Below are 14,319 nucleotides of genomic sequence, written 5' to 3'. Positions count from 1 at the left end.
TGGAGATGAGCACCAACCCCTAGAGTCGGTCACGACTGGACTTAACGTCAGGGGAAAACCTTTACCTTTTATAAAAAGGGGAGTAGTCAGTGCTGGCATGGATGTCATCAGAAAGGGCGGTTTATGCACATGATGTGGGAATGTGAATATGTACAATATTTTTGGCAGGCTATACAAAATGAGTCAAATCAAATACAGTAGAGCCTCACTTATCCAAGCTAAACGGGCTGGCAGAAGCTTGGATAAGCGAATATCTTGGATAATAAGGAGGGATTAAGGAAAAAACGATTAAACATCAAATTAGGTTATGATTTTACAAATGAAGCACCAAAACATCATGTTATACAACAAATTTGACAGAAAAGGTAGTTCAATATGCAGTAATGTTATGTTGTAATTACTGTATTTATGAATTTAGCACCAAAATATCACTATATATTGAAACTATTGACTACAAAAATGGCTTGGATAATCCAGAAGCTTGGATAAGCGAAGCTTGGATAAGTGACACTCTACTGTACTAGGAAATGAGTGGGTCATAACAAAGGAAATAGCAGTATTAGGGAAAAGAGAGGAAATGGGAAATAAAAGAAGCGGAATGAGCACCCGCTATTAGCCCCAGCTCCTGCCAACCTAGCAGTTCGAAAACATGCAAATGTGTGTAGATAAATAGGTACCACTCTGGCGGGAAGGTAACGGCGCTCCATGCAGTCATGCTGGCCACATGACCTCGGAGGTGTCTATGGACAATGCTGGCTCTTTGGCTTAGAAATGGAGATGAGCACCAACCCCAAGAGTCGAACATGACTAGACTTCACGTCAGGGGGAAACCTTTACCTTTTTAAAAGAAGCAATAATTGAATGTGCACAAGCAGTAATAGTATTAGGGTGGAAAGATAAATCAAAATGGACAGTAAATAAATGGTACCAATATATTGTGGAGCAATATTGGAATTTGTAAAAACTAATGAAAATAGAACGAGAGAAATGGAAGAAAGATGGGCAAGGGTAAAGAACTATATCATGAATCAATCCGGAGGTCAAGCCATAAGAAATAAAATACAAATGTTATATAGTATATAGAATGGAAATGTATAAAGATAAAGATATAAAGATTGTCTCAAAAAGAAATGAATATGTAAATGAAAACAATCCTCGTGTTGGTGGTGGGAATTGTAACTGTTTTGTATGTGTACGGTATGTATTTTTTGTGTTTAAAAAAATAAAAATTCGTTTTAAAAAAGGAGGAGGGACACAGACTTGGGAGGGAGATACAACAAAAGCCTGGGCTGTGGCACAGGCTGGTAGCAGTCAGCTGCAGCCAGCTGCAACAAATCACTCTAACCAAGAGGTCATGAGTTCGAGGTCAGCTCGGAGCCTGCGTTTGTCTTCTGTCTTTGTTCTATGTTAAGGCATTGAATGTTTGCCTTATATGTGTAATGTGATCCGCCCTGAGTCCCCTTTGGGGTGAAAAGGGCGGAATATAAATGTGCCGTCCGCCGGACAATAAAAAGCTATAAAACTGAAACGTGCTGTCCTTTATCCGGGCGAACTGCAAATCCCTATAAGCTGTCCTATAGATATTGAACGACTGAGTCTGGATAACTTCAAAAAAGGATGTTTATTCATACAAGGTTGTAAACCTGGCACAGATCTTAAAGTTGCAGAAAATGAAACAAATTTCTATAGGTTTTAGTCACAGAATTATCCCTGGTTCCAGAAGGCAAAGGTGATTATAAAACCACTATACCCTAATCACGCTGTCTATATTAGAAGGAGAAACTCTTTCCTTCCCTATCTTTACAGCAAAGATTAGTTCTAGAAGCGATGGAATAACCCTGCTCCTCTAACTAGATTTTCTATTCCAGATCAGTATAATTCAATACTTATCTAATTTGGATAGGCTTAGATTGGCCTGGTTTTGAGGATGATTTGTCCCAGTTAGCCTTGCACAGCTCCAGCACGTTGGAAGACTATAGCCAGAATGAAACTCTAAAATGGAGACTAGACCCTGGTAAAAAGGGCGGTCCTAAGATGTTGCACTCTTTGACCAATCACTGCAAAGAAAACTGCAGCCAGCTCTTGCAGATTCCAAGCCACTTTTCCTAGGCTTTTGCAGCCAGAGGCTCAAACAAAATGTAAAGGAGGGAAAGCAAACAAACGACAATAGGTAAGGCAAACCATCGTCCTGGGGGACGGAACACTCCCCGCTAAATTCCCAGGATGTGGGAATTTACCAATCAAAAACATACAAACACCTTTGTATACACAACAATACAACAGTATAAAACTTTAAACATCTCCAATAAGCAACACGAGGTCACTAATTGGTCTGTCCAGGACAGACATTTTGTCCTTACTATGAGTCTTTACTTGAACTTTTCTAACCTTACCGTCAGGGCAAGGAAAGGTCTTTAGTATAATGCCCATAGGCCAGGTATAGCGGGGCAAGTCTTTGTCCTTTAGCAACACAAGGTTTCCCACCTTGGCATTGTCCTTTGGGTTTGCCAGAGTCTTCTGGTTGGAAGCTGGCTTAAGTATTCGGCCTTCCACCTCTTCCAGAAGTGGTCGGCTAAGGTCTGCACATGCAAAATTGGTGCCACAATCCGATCGAATTGACTTAATTGGCCCTCTGAGGGCTATGAACCTTTTCAATGCATTTAAAAATGATGAAGTGTCCATCCCTTCTATGACTTCTATATGGACAGCTCGTATTACTAAACAAGTAAACAAAACTGCCCACCTCTTGTTATTTACAACACCACCCCTGGTTTTCCTAGTGACAACCTCCCAAGGACCAAACACATCGATTCCCACATGGGAAAAGGGTGGGTCTGTCAAAGTCCTATCCTGAGGTAGTTCTGCCATCAACTGACTTTGACAGTTTCGTCTGAGTCGCCGACATTTGACACATTTGAAAATACAACTGTTGACCAAACTTTTAGCATTTACCACCCACAGGCCTTCATTTCTAAGGGTCGCCTCAGTCAGAGTTCTACCTTGATGATGGATTTTCTCATGGTAGTGACGAACCAACAACAAAGCAATATGGCTATTGGGGGGTACAATGATAGGGTTCTTTATACACACTTTGAGTTTAGCCTTAGCTAACCTCTCACCCACTCTTAAAATGCCCTCTTTATCCAGAAATGGGTTCAGCTCACACAAGAAACTCCGGCTGGGGGTGTTAAGCCCTTGTTCTAACCTGGCTATTTCTAGACTAAACTCATGCCTCTGAACTGACCTGAATATTACTCCCTTAGCCTTCAACATGTCCTGAACTTGCAAAGGCTGACTATCTTTGCAGACTAAGCGATGTATAAGCCTAGCAACTGCTCTAAGAAGACTGTGCCATTCCGAAAAACGTTCAAAATGGTGTCGTTCCAGACAAGATCTTTGGCCCATCTTGATTTCTGTGGTTGATTTGCAGGCTTTCACCTCTGCACTTCGTGAGACTTGAGCATTCATAATGTCCGAAAACCTTTGCTCATCTTTCGAGAGCGCTGTGGCTTCGTCTCTCTCAGAGACTTTGAAGATGGAGGAATACTCTGGAGTTATTGCTTGGCAGTAGACCGAGATATGACTTAGGCAACTGCGCACAAGTGTAGGACGTCCACCTTTAAGCACCTGTGCTTGATTGGAGTCCAACGACGATGGTGGGTGCATCTTGTTTATGCACACTGGGCCTATGACTGTCCAGCCTAATGGCAATTGTTGTGCGATAGGTGCACCTGGAGGTCCTTTAACTTGGTCGTTCACACAGAACAAGCTCGGGCAGTCCGAGCCAAGCAAAAGGGCAATGTCCACATCTGGCTGAAAGGCTGGTATGGCATTCTTTAACCGTCGCAAATGTGGATGAGCCTCCACAACTTCTCTAGTTACAATTTGTTTTTTGTTCCGAGGGATGGAGGAACACTCAATGAGGTCTGGTAACTCGAACAGTCTCTTCTGGTCACAAGAGGAGACAACAAAGCCGGATGCTATGCGACCCTGCAACTTCTTCTTCCCTACACAGGTGGACATGGTGTAGTCGACCGTCTGGGTTTTTATGTCAAACAGTTGGAAAAACTCTGGAGTCGCCAGGGAGGCGTCGCTTTGTGAATCCAAAGCCACGTAAAGTCTCTTTTTAAGCCAAGGTCTTCTGGCTGGATATACATCTGCTAGGCAGATGGGATGGCAGACTCTGAACTGGTGCACGTCAGAGCATAGTTCAGTACAGGCGACCGATGGAGCATCCTCCTGCATCCGTGACGCGGTCTGCATGTTGGTGGCTTCAGTAGATGACCCTTCTTTGGAAGACGTGTCCCCTTTGGCGCGGGAGACAGCGTCAGAGTTGTGCATCGCGGTGCAATGCTTAAGGCTGTTACACCTTGCGCATTTGACGTCCTCTTTGCAGTTGGATGCAAAGTGAGGAGTTGCTCCACAGCACCTAAAACATATGCCCAGCTTCTGTACAGTCTGTTGTCTTTCTTTATAAGGCTTCTTGCCAAATTCCCGGCAGTTGGCCAAACTGTGAGGCTTTTGGTGAATGGGGCAGAGCACCTCTTTTACCTCCGACCTGGGTTCGTCAGCCTTGTGTTGAGTTTCGACTGCCTTTACGCTGACAGGTCTATTGGCCTCTCTAGGTGGTTTCTTGTCCACTTCAGGTGCCTTCTCTGGCTGGGTCCCTTGGTATAAGGTGGGGAGGCCCGTCTGTGGATCATTCCTTTCTCTGGCTGCCCTGGTGATGAACTGGACCAAATGAGAAAATGGAGGGTATGCCTGGGAGTGGGCCTCCTTGTAGTTGAAGACCTCCTGTCCCCAGCGTTCTTGCAAAGTGAAGGGCAGCTTGGTCAAGATCTGCCTCTGGGACAGGTGCTGATCGAGGCACTTCAAACCGGGCAGTTCTGGATTCTCCTTGGCCGACTCTAATTCCGTAAGGAGATCGCTGAGGTCCCACAAGAGTTTGAAGTCTTTGAGTTTCAAAGCTGGGAACCTTTGGAGCTTGTCCATAAGAGATGCTTCAATCTCTGTGCTGGCCCCATACCTCTGCTGCAACCTGGCCCAGGCCTTTTCCAGGGCTTTGTCGGGATCGGCTACGTGGGCTGCGTAGATCTTCTTAACTTGTGAGGATGAGGCTGGGCCCAACCATGCAGCCAGAAGAGTCAGTTCTTCCTCAGGCAATAACTTTAAGTCTCTGATTGCTCTCTGGAAGGTGGCCTTCCAGAGAAGAAATTCCTCAGGCTTGTCCGAAAACTTTTCGACACCCTTGTCCTTAAGATCTCTTCTGGGGCTTCTGATGATGGAGACAAGCTGGGACTCTGGCGTCGAAGGGAACAATTGAGGAGTTTGCTGTTGTGGAGTGGACTCCCACCGTGTACCTTGCGTCAACCTTTGGCCTCTTGGAGGGATGACATCGACCACTGACGAATCGATGGTTCCCTGTGCAGCTGTCTGTAGGGGCCAACTAGCGCTCGGCCTTGAGGCCCTGATTGACTGACCTAGGGTTTTAGCAGGAGGCACAGGTAGCTCGAGCAAGGGTGAGCTCCCCGCTATGACGCTCTGCTCTGCAGGAAACTCAAAAGTGACTTTGGGGCCCTGCTCTGGGTAAGGAGAGAAGTCTCCCTGTTCCTCATCCGAAAACTGGCTGTACATGCTGCCAAGGTGCGCAAACGCTTTGGCAGAAGGGTCCTGTATTGGTAACTGGCTTACATTTTCTTCTGTGAGTGGCTCAATTAGGGCCTTGGCCAAAGTCTCAGCCCTTACCCTTTTGGCTGCGGCATCCATCTTTATTCTAAGCATCTCTATACGAGCCTGTTCTATTTGCATTTCGCTTTGTCTACGGGCCTGTTCTATTTGCATTTCGCTTTGTCTTTGGGCCTGTTCCATTTGCATTTCGCTTTGTCTACGGGCCTGTTCCATTTGCATTTCGCTTTGTCTACGGGCCTGTTCTATTTGCAGTCGTTGCTCTTCTTCTTTAAAGGGAAGGGTGAGATCAGCTGCCTTAGCATCAGCCTCCGCCCCCGCTACCTTGCTCTTTAGCTCTAGACGTGCAGCCTCCTTAATGTGCAAGGCAGCTAGGGAAGAGATGGCACTCCCAGCAGCAGAAGACTTGCTAGAGTGGCTGTGTTTAGACGATGCACGCTCCCTTAGTTTAGATACCTGGCTAGAGCGGTTGGACTTAAGACTAAGTGCCACAGCAGGTGATTTTAAAAGATTGGTCTCATGGCTGCATAAGGAAGCTAGGATTGCCCTCACCCTATTTTCTTTCTCATTAGTGTCAGCTAAAACACTCCCTATTTCTAACTCTGAATCCTTGGCGTTAATGCGCTCGAGGACCTGGACTATCTTAGACACTAAACCCCTCCAAAGACCGAAGGCTTCTTCGAGGTCTGTCTGTAATATGGCTGGCACCCTTGTGATACCCAAGCTCTCTATTCTGTCCATTAATGTTGTGATGCGCTCCCATGCCGAACCTAACCTCACATGGAGGAGCTCCTTTTCGTCTATTAGATGGGCTAGCATTTTGGCTGAAGGGTGCTTTATCCTTTGGGGCCTTTCATTCCTACTTTCAGCCTCAGAAGGAGGTACGCCATCTGTATCATCTTGAAATTGCATAGACATTATGTATTCTTAATAGCAAGTAAATTTACAACAAAGGCAAATGCAATATACCTGCAAGTAAATTTACAATAAAAGCAAATTCAATATATAATACAATTCACAGCACTTAACCATAGCAATATATATCACTAAGTAACTATACTTTACAAAGATTGTGACCTTTGGCGCCAGATTTTGGTGGGCAAGTTGCAAAATGCCAACTGACAGCAACTTGCCACTTGTTACCTCCCTTGCCCGAGTGACGTAAACTGCCAAAATGGCGACTTCGCCAAATTTTCAAGCACCTCGTGCTCTGCGGCTCGAGGCCTGCCGCCGAAGGAGCACCGAGGCTGGCTTTGGAAAGGAGGAGAGAAGAGACGCCTCCTCCCCGCTGTGAAGGGAGGTCACCACCGCAGGTCGATGAAGCAGGTCACCACCGCAGGACGATGAGGCAGGTCACCACCGCAGGACGATGAGGCAGGTCACCACCGCAGGACGATGAGGCAGGTCACCACCGCAGGACGATGAGGCAGGTCACCACCGCAGGACGATGAGGCAGGTCACCGCCGCAGGTCAATGAGGCAGGTCACCACCGCAGGACGATGAGGCAGGTCACCACCGCAGGACGATGAGGCAGGTCACCACCGCAGGACGATGAGGCAGGTCACCGCCGCAGGTCAATGAGGCAGGTCACCACCGCCGGACCATGAGGCAGGTCAAAGCCGGCCGAGTGCTCCGGCCGAACTCCTGATGAAGAGGCTGTCAAAGCCGGTTGAGTGCTCCGGCCGAACTCGCAGCAGCGTTGCCAGGCCTGTCCAGGTTCTAGCTTGGTTCTGGTGGGCTCCACGCCTCAGAGCCAGCCAAAGAACTGTCGCTGGTGCTCCGCGGCTCGAGGTCTACCGCCGAGGGAGCCCTGGACGTTGCTGGGAACTGCACAGCCTGTGCAAACCCAGAAAGCCACTGGGCTACGTGCGCACACGCGAGCCAAATAGCAAGGAAATAGAGCCCCACTATTTGACTCCTTCAGGTCTGAGAGCGGGCTCCACTGCCTCAGACGCTGGTAGAGTCTTTAGGTATGCAGACTGAGCTCAGGCGGAAAAGCCGCAGCCTATACTAAAACTTCCTAAACTATAAAAAACTATAAAGCCGTGCAAGCTAGCTGAAGCGGAAAAACCGCTGATCGACCTCAAAACTGTGCCGTCCGCCGGACAATAAAAAGCTATAAAACTGAAACGTGCTGTCCTTTATCCGGGCGAACTGCAAATCCCTATAAGCTGTCCTATAGATATTGAACGACTGAGTCTGGATAACTTCAAAAAAGGATGTTTATTCATACAAGGTTGTAAACCTGGCACAGATCTTAAAGTTGCAGAAAATGAAACAAATTTCTATAGGTTTTAGTCACAGAATTATCCCTGGTTCCAGAAGGCAAAGGTGATTATAAAACCACTATACCCTAATCACGCTGTCTATATTAGAAGGAGAAACTCTTTCCTTCCCTATCTTTACAGCAAAGATTAGTTCTAGAAGCGATGGAATAACCCTGCTCCTCTAACTAGATTTTCTATTCCAGATCAGTATAATTCAATACTTATCTAATTTGGATAGGCTTAGATTGGCCTGGTTTTGAGGATGATTTGTCCCAGTTAGCCTTGCACAGCTCCAGCACGTTGGAAGACTATAGCCAGAATGAAACTCTAAAATGGAGACTAGACCCTGGTAAAAAGGGCGGTCCTAAGATGTTGCACTCTTTGACCAATCACTGCAAAGAAAACTGCAGCCAGCTCTTGCAGATTCCAAGCCACTTTTCCTAGGCTTTTGCAGCCAGAGGCTCAAACAAAATGTAAAGGAGGGAAAGCAAACAAACGACAATAGGTAAGGCAAACCATCGTCCTGGGGGACGGAACAATAAATACTGTAAATAATAAAGCACCCATCACAAGCAGGTTCCCAAGTGAACTCTGGACCCACCCATCAGGCTGGACATGCCATAGTTGTGAAACTAGTTGGGGATCTTGTATTATTACACAAACGCTGTTGTTTTTTACTCTACAGACAAACTTATCTATAAGATACAGGGACTTAGATCAAATTCTCACAGCCTATAACAAAATCAAGGATATATAATAATAAATAATAATAATACTTTATTTTTGTATCCCACCACCATCTCCCTGAAGGGACTTGGGGTGGCTAACATGGGGCCAAGCCCAGAAAAATAAGTGTAAACAAGGTAAAATATAAAACAAACAATAAAATAAACAACAGTATAAAATCAAAGACAAGTTCAAACACAGTTATTCATTATTACATAAAACAATATAAAAGTTTTAAAACCAAATCAGCTTCACCACCAGAGGGACCAATAAAAGGGGGTCAGAGTAAAGTGCTTTATTACTAGGTTATTCCATAAAGTGTTGGAGACTAACCAGGAGGGGAAGTAAAGGAGAAAATTCCAAGAGCAATAAAACAAGCCTTTTATCATCACAGCTGATGATAAGGCAAAACAGCCGTAGGTACCCACATTTTGTGGGTCCATACCATGCAAATGGCCGTCACAGCATATGCGTAGCAAACAAAGAACTTTATATCTCGACTTATCTAGAATTGACCAATGGCTGAGGATCTTCCCCACCTTCCACACCTACTTGGCACAAGTGATACCAATGACCTCAATTGTTTACTCTGAGCTTTCTTCTCTCTCTGGAACTTCCTGGAGAAAGGCACCAGCTCACAGGAAGGGAGGGGCACAGGCCCTGAGTTGCACATACTGCTTTGGTTCATACAAAGTGCTTATATTGTCTATAGAAAGGCTATATGATATAGGAAGAGGCAAAGCTATATAGGCAATAGTTTATTATGTCATAGACAGAACGCCAGCAAGTAAAACAAAACTCAGTTTATTGAGGTTACAAAACTAAAAACGCCCGTAAGGAACAAAGAACAGGGCAAACACTTGACTTCAGTGTGCTAAATAACCAAAAACAGCTCAGTTTGAGCTTAAAGTGTTCAAAGGGAAAAACCGGGTTAAACAGGAGTATAATCCGGATTAAATCAAAGAGCTTACTTCAGCTTGGCAAACAATGCAAACAAAAGAGACTCAACAGGAGTTGGAATGTAAACAAAAGACTGGCGGCAGATTCCTCTCTGCTACTCAGGAACAGCAGGGGAGTAAACCAGGCTTGTTTACTCCTTCCTGCAGCGAACGAGAGCGTGGTTGTAGTCAAGATTCAGGTTTAGGGTAACGGCAGTCAGCAGGGTCCCAATCCGGTCCAGAAGATCAAAAGCCAAGCGTAGTCGTCAAGGAATCCAAAGGTCACACCGATAGTCAGCAGAAGGGTTAATCCGGAATCGTAGTCAGTCAGTCCAGCGTCAATCCAGTGAAAGTAGATATTGCCCGTCAAAAAGACGACGGAGGTCCAAGCTATCAAGATTAAACACAAGTTGCACAGAGAAAAACCCCACACAGTTCCTCCCGCCGTCAATGCCCCGTCCTTGGTAAACTTACGTATCCAGTAATGAAACACACCCGTCTTCAGGAAATTCCCCAGCAAGAGCCCAAGCGTCCGTCCAGATTACCTTGCCCAACGCAATTAGACATTGGCCCCAAACCCCATTTTATCACAGTTCAAGCTCATCATCGCTGTCAGCTGCCATCCCAATTCCAGACGCCCCAACATCATCATCCTCATCAGAGCTTAAGCACCTTCGACTACGCCCCACAGCATCCCCAGCTGTGGATCCCGCTCCATCCCTCCAACCAGTCCATGGGTCTGATCCTGCAACCCGCCAATCACCTCCCATGCTTTCACTGCCTGCCTCCCCAACACCCAAATCCTCCCTCACACGAGTCCACTCCATATCATCCTCCTCCGAGCTGGCCACCTCTTCCTCCAAACCCTGAGAAAAACCCTCAAATGAGTCCTCATCTGTCGGCTCTGCAAACAAATCCCAGAGCCGTTTCCTTTCACGCTCCTCGAGAGTGTCTGACTCTCGAGGAGTCTTACGACCCCTTCTTTCATTACCGGAGCCCGAAGGCTCAACCATAACATATTATTTTCTGGCTTACGGTCCCTACAAAAGTGCCTGACCAGGTGTTTCAAAGTTTCCAAGATAACATTAGGGGTAGTATGGGGTGGGACCAGAGATAGAGTGCATAATAGGAGCATAGTTTCCAAGGGGACTATAGTATCGTATTTAATTCTGTTCTGGATTTTATGAATTAGTCTCCTGTTTTAATATTGTATGTTTTTGTATGCTTTTTGCTGATTTTAACGATTGTTTTATTGCTATTGATGTTTTACTGGTATAATTGTTTTATAGTCGTGCTATTGATATTGTCTTATCGGGCTAGGCCCCATGTAAGCCGCCCCGAATCCCTTCGGGGAGATGGGGCGGGGTATAAAAATAAAATTATTATAATTATATTATTATTAATTGAAAGCACGCTCAAAGAACCATGTCTTAAGTTGTTTAATAAAAGCAGACAGGGTTGAGGCTAGCCTGGTTAATTCTAAAATAACATGGTTAATTCTAAAATAACAGTAAAATAGAGCAATTTGAGACAGCTGTGGATGGTGAGATCCAGGCCACGGATACCGGAACCCGAGGCATGTATACCAAGGCCATTAAGCGGCAATCAGAACCGGCACTCAGCCGGCCTGAGAGTGAGTGTGCTTGATGAGCAAAAAAGCCAGTATTTCAACTTGGTAAGATTATTCACCAAGTTGAAGATGAAGCTATCAAGCTATTTTATTCAATCAGCTGAAAGTGATGGCAGCAATGTGGTAATCCATGAAAAGAAGATGAGATACATTATAGTGAAAAACAGGCATTTTTATACAGTGCACATTCAAATTTCCCACTCCCACCCAGCTGTACCAGCTCTGTCATAATTGGTTGAACCCCGATGACCTCAGGAGAGGTTACTGGCGGAGGCGGGAGTTCAGTCTTTGCTGGCCAACGGAAGAGCGTTCCCCACTCTCGATGTAGATTTCCCTCTATCCAATTGCTGGAGAGGTGCCAGCAGTCCAGGGTACAAAGGTGTTGGAAATGGTTTCTTAAGTGGATTATGGGGTCATGGGACAAACAATGGAACCTACATGGTCCCAGGAAACTTTTATTGTGACAGAGATCGTAATCTATATGAGTCCAGTGCCTCTGGCACTGTTGTCGATTGGGTCCAGAGCAGAAGGATATTGTTCATCCTGAAAGGATTAAATGACCAGTTTCTGGGGAAATAAAGGAGAAATCCCATTTTTTGAGGAGCGGAACTTGGCCTTTTATCTTTGGGAACTGCCATGCCAGGTGGAAAATGGCTTGTGTATGTCCAAATAGCTGCACAAAGGACAGCTGGCCCTTTCCTCAGGATCATGTTGTCCTCCATGCTGCTGAGATTATAGGTGTTGGATGATTGGATCCTGTTTGATGCACATGGAGCCCAATGGACTTGTTTTTTCCAGGGCAGGAAAATGTTAGCAAAAGGTCACCACAGGATCGGCTTTTCCAATCTATATATATAAAAGAGTGATAGCATCACGGCGACCAACAAAACAACAAAACTACAGGCCCCCCAACCTCGAAATTTGACAACACAACCCATCATCCACGCCTCCAGGTTGATACAACAAAAAGAAAAGAAAAATAAAGTCCTAATTAGAGGGAAAGGAATAATTGTTTTTATCCAATTGCTGCCAGTTAGAGGACTAATCTCTGCCCACTTGGTCTCCTAGCAACCAACTCAGCTGAGGGGACAGGCAGATTTAGGCCTCATTTAGGCTTCTTCCACTGGATTGTATGGCAGTGTAGACTCAAGGCCCTTCCACACAGCTATATAACCCATTTATAATCTTATATTATCTGCTTGGCACTGGATTATCTTGACTCCACACTGCCATATAATCCACTTCAGTGTGCAGTCGGACACAACTGGACTTAATGTCAGGAGAAAACCTTTACCCTTTACCTTAACTACCACCAATTCCTCAATACTTTATTTCTCATACCACCATACTTCGCCACAGCAACGCGTGGCCGGGCACAGCTAGTATTTTATATAAAGTATAAAGGATTGAACATGTACACACAGAAGGAGTCTGTGGTTACCGGGGGGGGGGGGTACATCTGAAGACCCGACCCCCCAGGAGAATGAGGGACAATGGGGATGCAAGGGGATTCAGTCCCACCCTGGGCATCCCAAGGGGAAGAAAAATGGAAAAAATTGGCAAAAGATAGGGTCCTGTAGATAGGCTGAGACCCACAGGAGAGGGGAGAATACATAAGGGATTTGTCGATAATGAAAAGGAACCATATTCACAAAGGTTGGGGCAGACACAGATTATGGGACCTGGGACTAGGTGCAAGGAAGGGGGTCATGAATAGGTCAAATTGATTAAAAAATATGATTAAGGGGCAAAATATAGTTTTGCTGACAATTTGATGGGAATGAAGATATCCATTTTGACAGAAGCTCTTTTAACATTCCATGCAGTAGTTGTGCCTTTTCCCCTGTGTGGGTCCTTTGATGGTGACGCAGATGTCTACACTGACTGAAGATCATTCCACATTCTATTATTTTGTGTTGCTTCTCCCCTGTATGGGTCCTTTGATGGCAACATAGATCTCCACTCTGAGAGAAGCTTTTCCACACTCCATACATTTATGTGGGTTCTCCACTGTGTGGGTCCTTTGATGCAAGGAAGGGGATCATGGATAGGTCAAATTGTTAAAAAATGCAGTTAAGGGGCAAAATATAGTTTGTGGATAGTGAGGGAGTGTGTGAGCAGGTCCTCTGGGACCCACTGTGAAGAATAAGCATGAAATAGGAACTCATGGATACCGAGGGAATGCTGGGTTTTGGTATCCACAAAGGATAGGCCCACCACGGGTTATGGAATTGGTACCAGGATTATGGTGTGTGGAAAAGGAGAGACTGAGAAGGAAAGGAATGCCAGTTAGTATGTGGAAGCTCCTGGGCCAACCAAAGACCCCAAAGTAGTGGGAGTTCAGGAGGATATCTGGGGACTCAAGCAGATGTGTATAACCTTAATCTGTGGATATGAAGGAAGACCCGTTGGGTTTCCGTATCTGTGGTGACAACAAGTGCAGTTTCTGGGTTAGTAAGTTTTTTTTCGTGTCAGGAGCAACTTGAGAAACTGCAAGTTGCTTTTGGTGTGAGAGTATTGGCTGTCTGCAAGGATGTAGCCCAAGGGACGCTTGGATGTTTGATGTTTTACCATCCTTGTGGGAGGCTTCTCTCATGTACCCACAGAGGGAGCTGCAGCTGACAGAGGGAGCTCACCCGCTCTCCCCAGATTTGAATAGGCAACCAGGTCAGCAACCCAACCTTCAGGTTAGCAGTTCTGCCAGCATAAGGGTTTAACCTACTGCGCCACTGGGGGTTCCGAGTTAGTAGGTGAGAGGTCAGTTCATCTGAGGACAATCCTCAATGCAAGTCAACGGAGGAGAATGGCAGTGGGAAAAGTATAATGTTCCCGAAGCTGCGGAGCCCTGGGAAGGTGGGGAGGTATGTTGGGGGACACTAGTGTGAGGAAGGGGTTTCCCCAGGGGGCTCCCCCAGAGGGCTGCAGTCTGAGCTGTTGTTAAGAGGGACTGGAATGCGGAAGTGAGTAAAAAAGGAGACACGGAATGCAAATGAAAAGTCAGGAAGCAATCAGATAAGGATAACCCTTTTATAGGGGTTGGAAACAATAGAGTGGGGACCGTTGAGCTTCCTGG

At 45.8% G+C, this 14,319-nt stretch overlaps 1 protein-coding gene across 1 annotated transcript in view; it reads left to right on the top strand.

Moving 5' to 3' along the window:
* LOC103280228 (zinc finger protein 420) overlaps positions 1-14,319 on the top strand; it is a 412,323-nt gene that overhangs the window by 361,729 nt on the left and 36,275 nt on the right. The window lies entirely within an intron of this gene.

This window comes from Anolis carolinensis, chromosome 2, assembly GCF_035594765.1.
Source record: "Anolis carolinensis isolate JA03-04 chromosome 2, rAnoCar3.1.pri, whole genome shotgun sequence".
Classification (NCBI taxonomy): Eukaryota; Metazoa; Chordata; class Lepidosauria; order Squamata; family Dactyloidae; genus Anolis; species Anolis carolinensis.
Note: the sequence above shows the minus strand (reverse complement) of the source record. Positions and strands in the feature narration are given on the sequence as shown.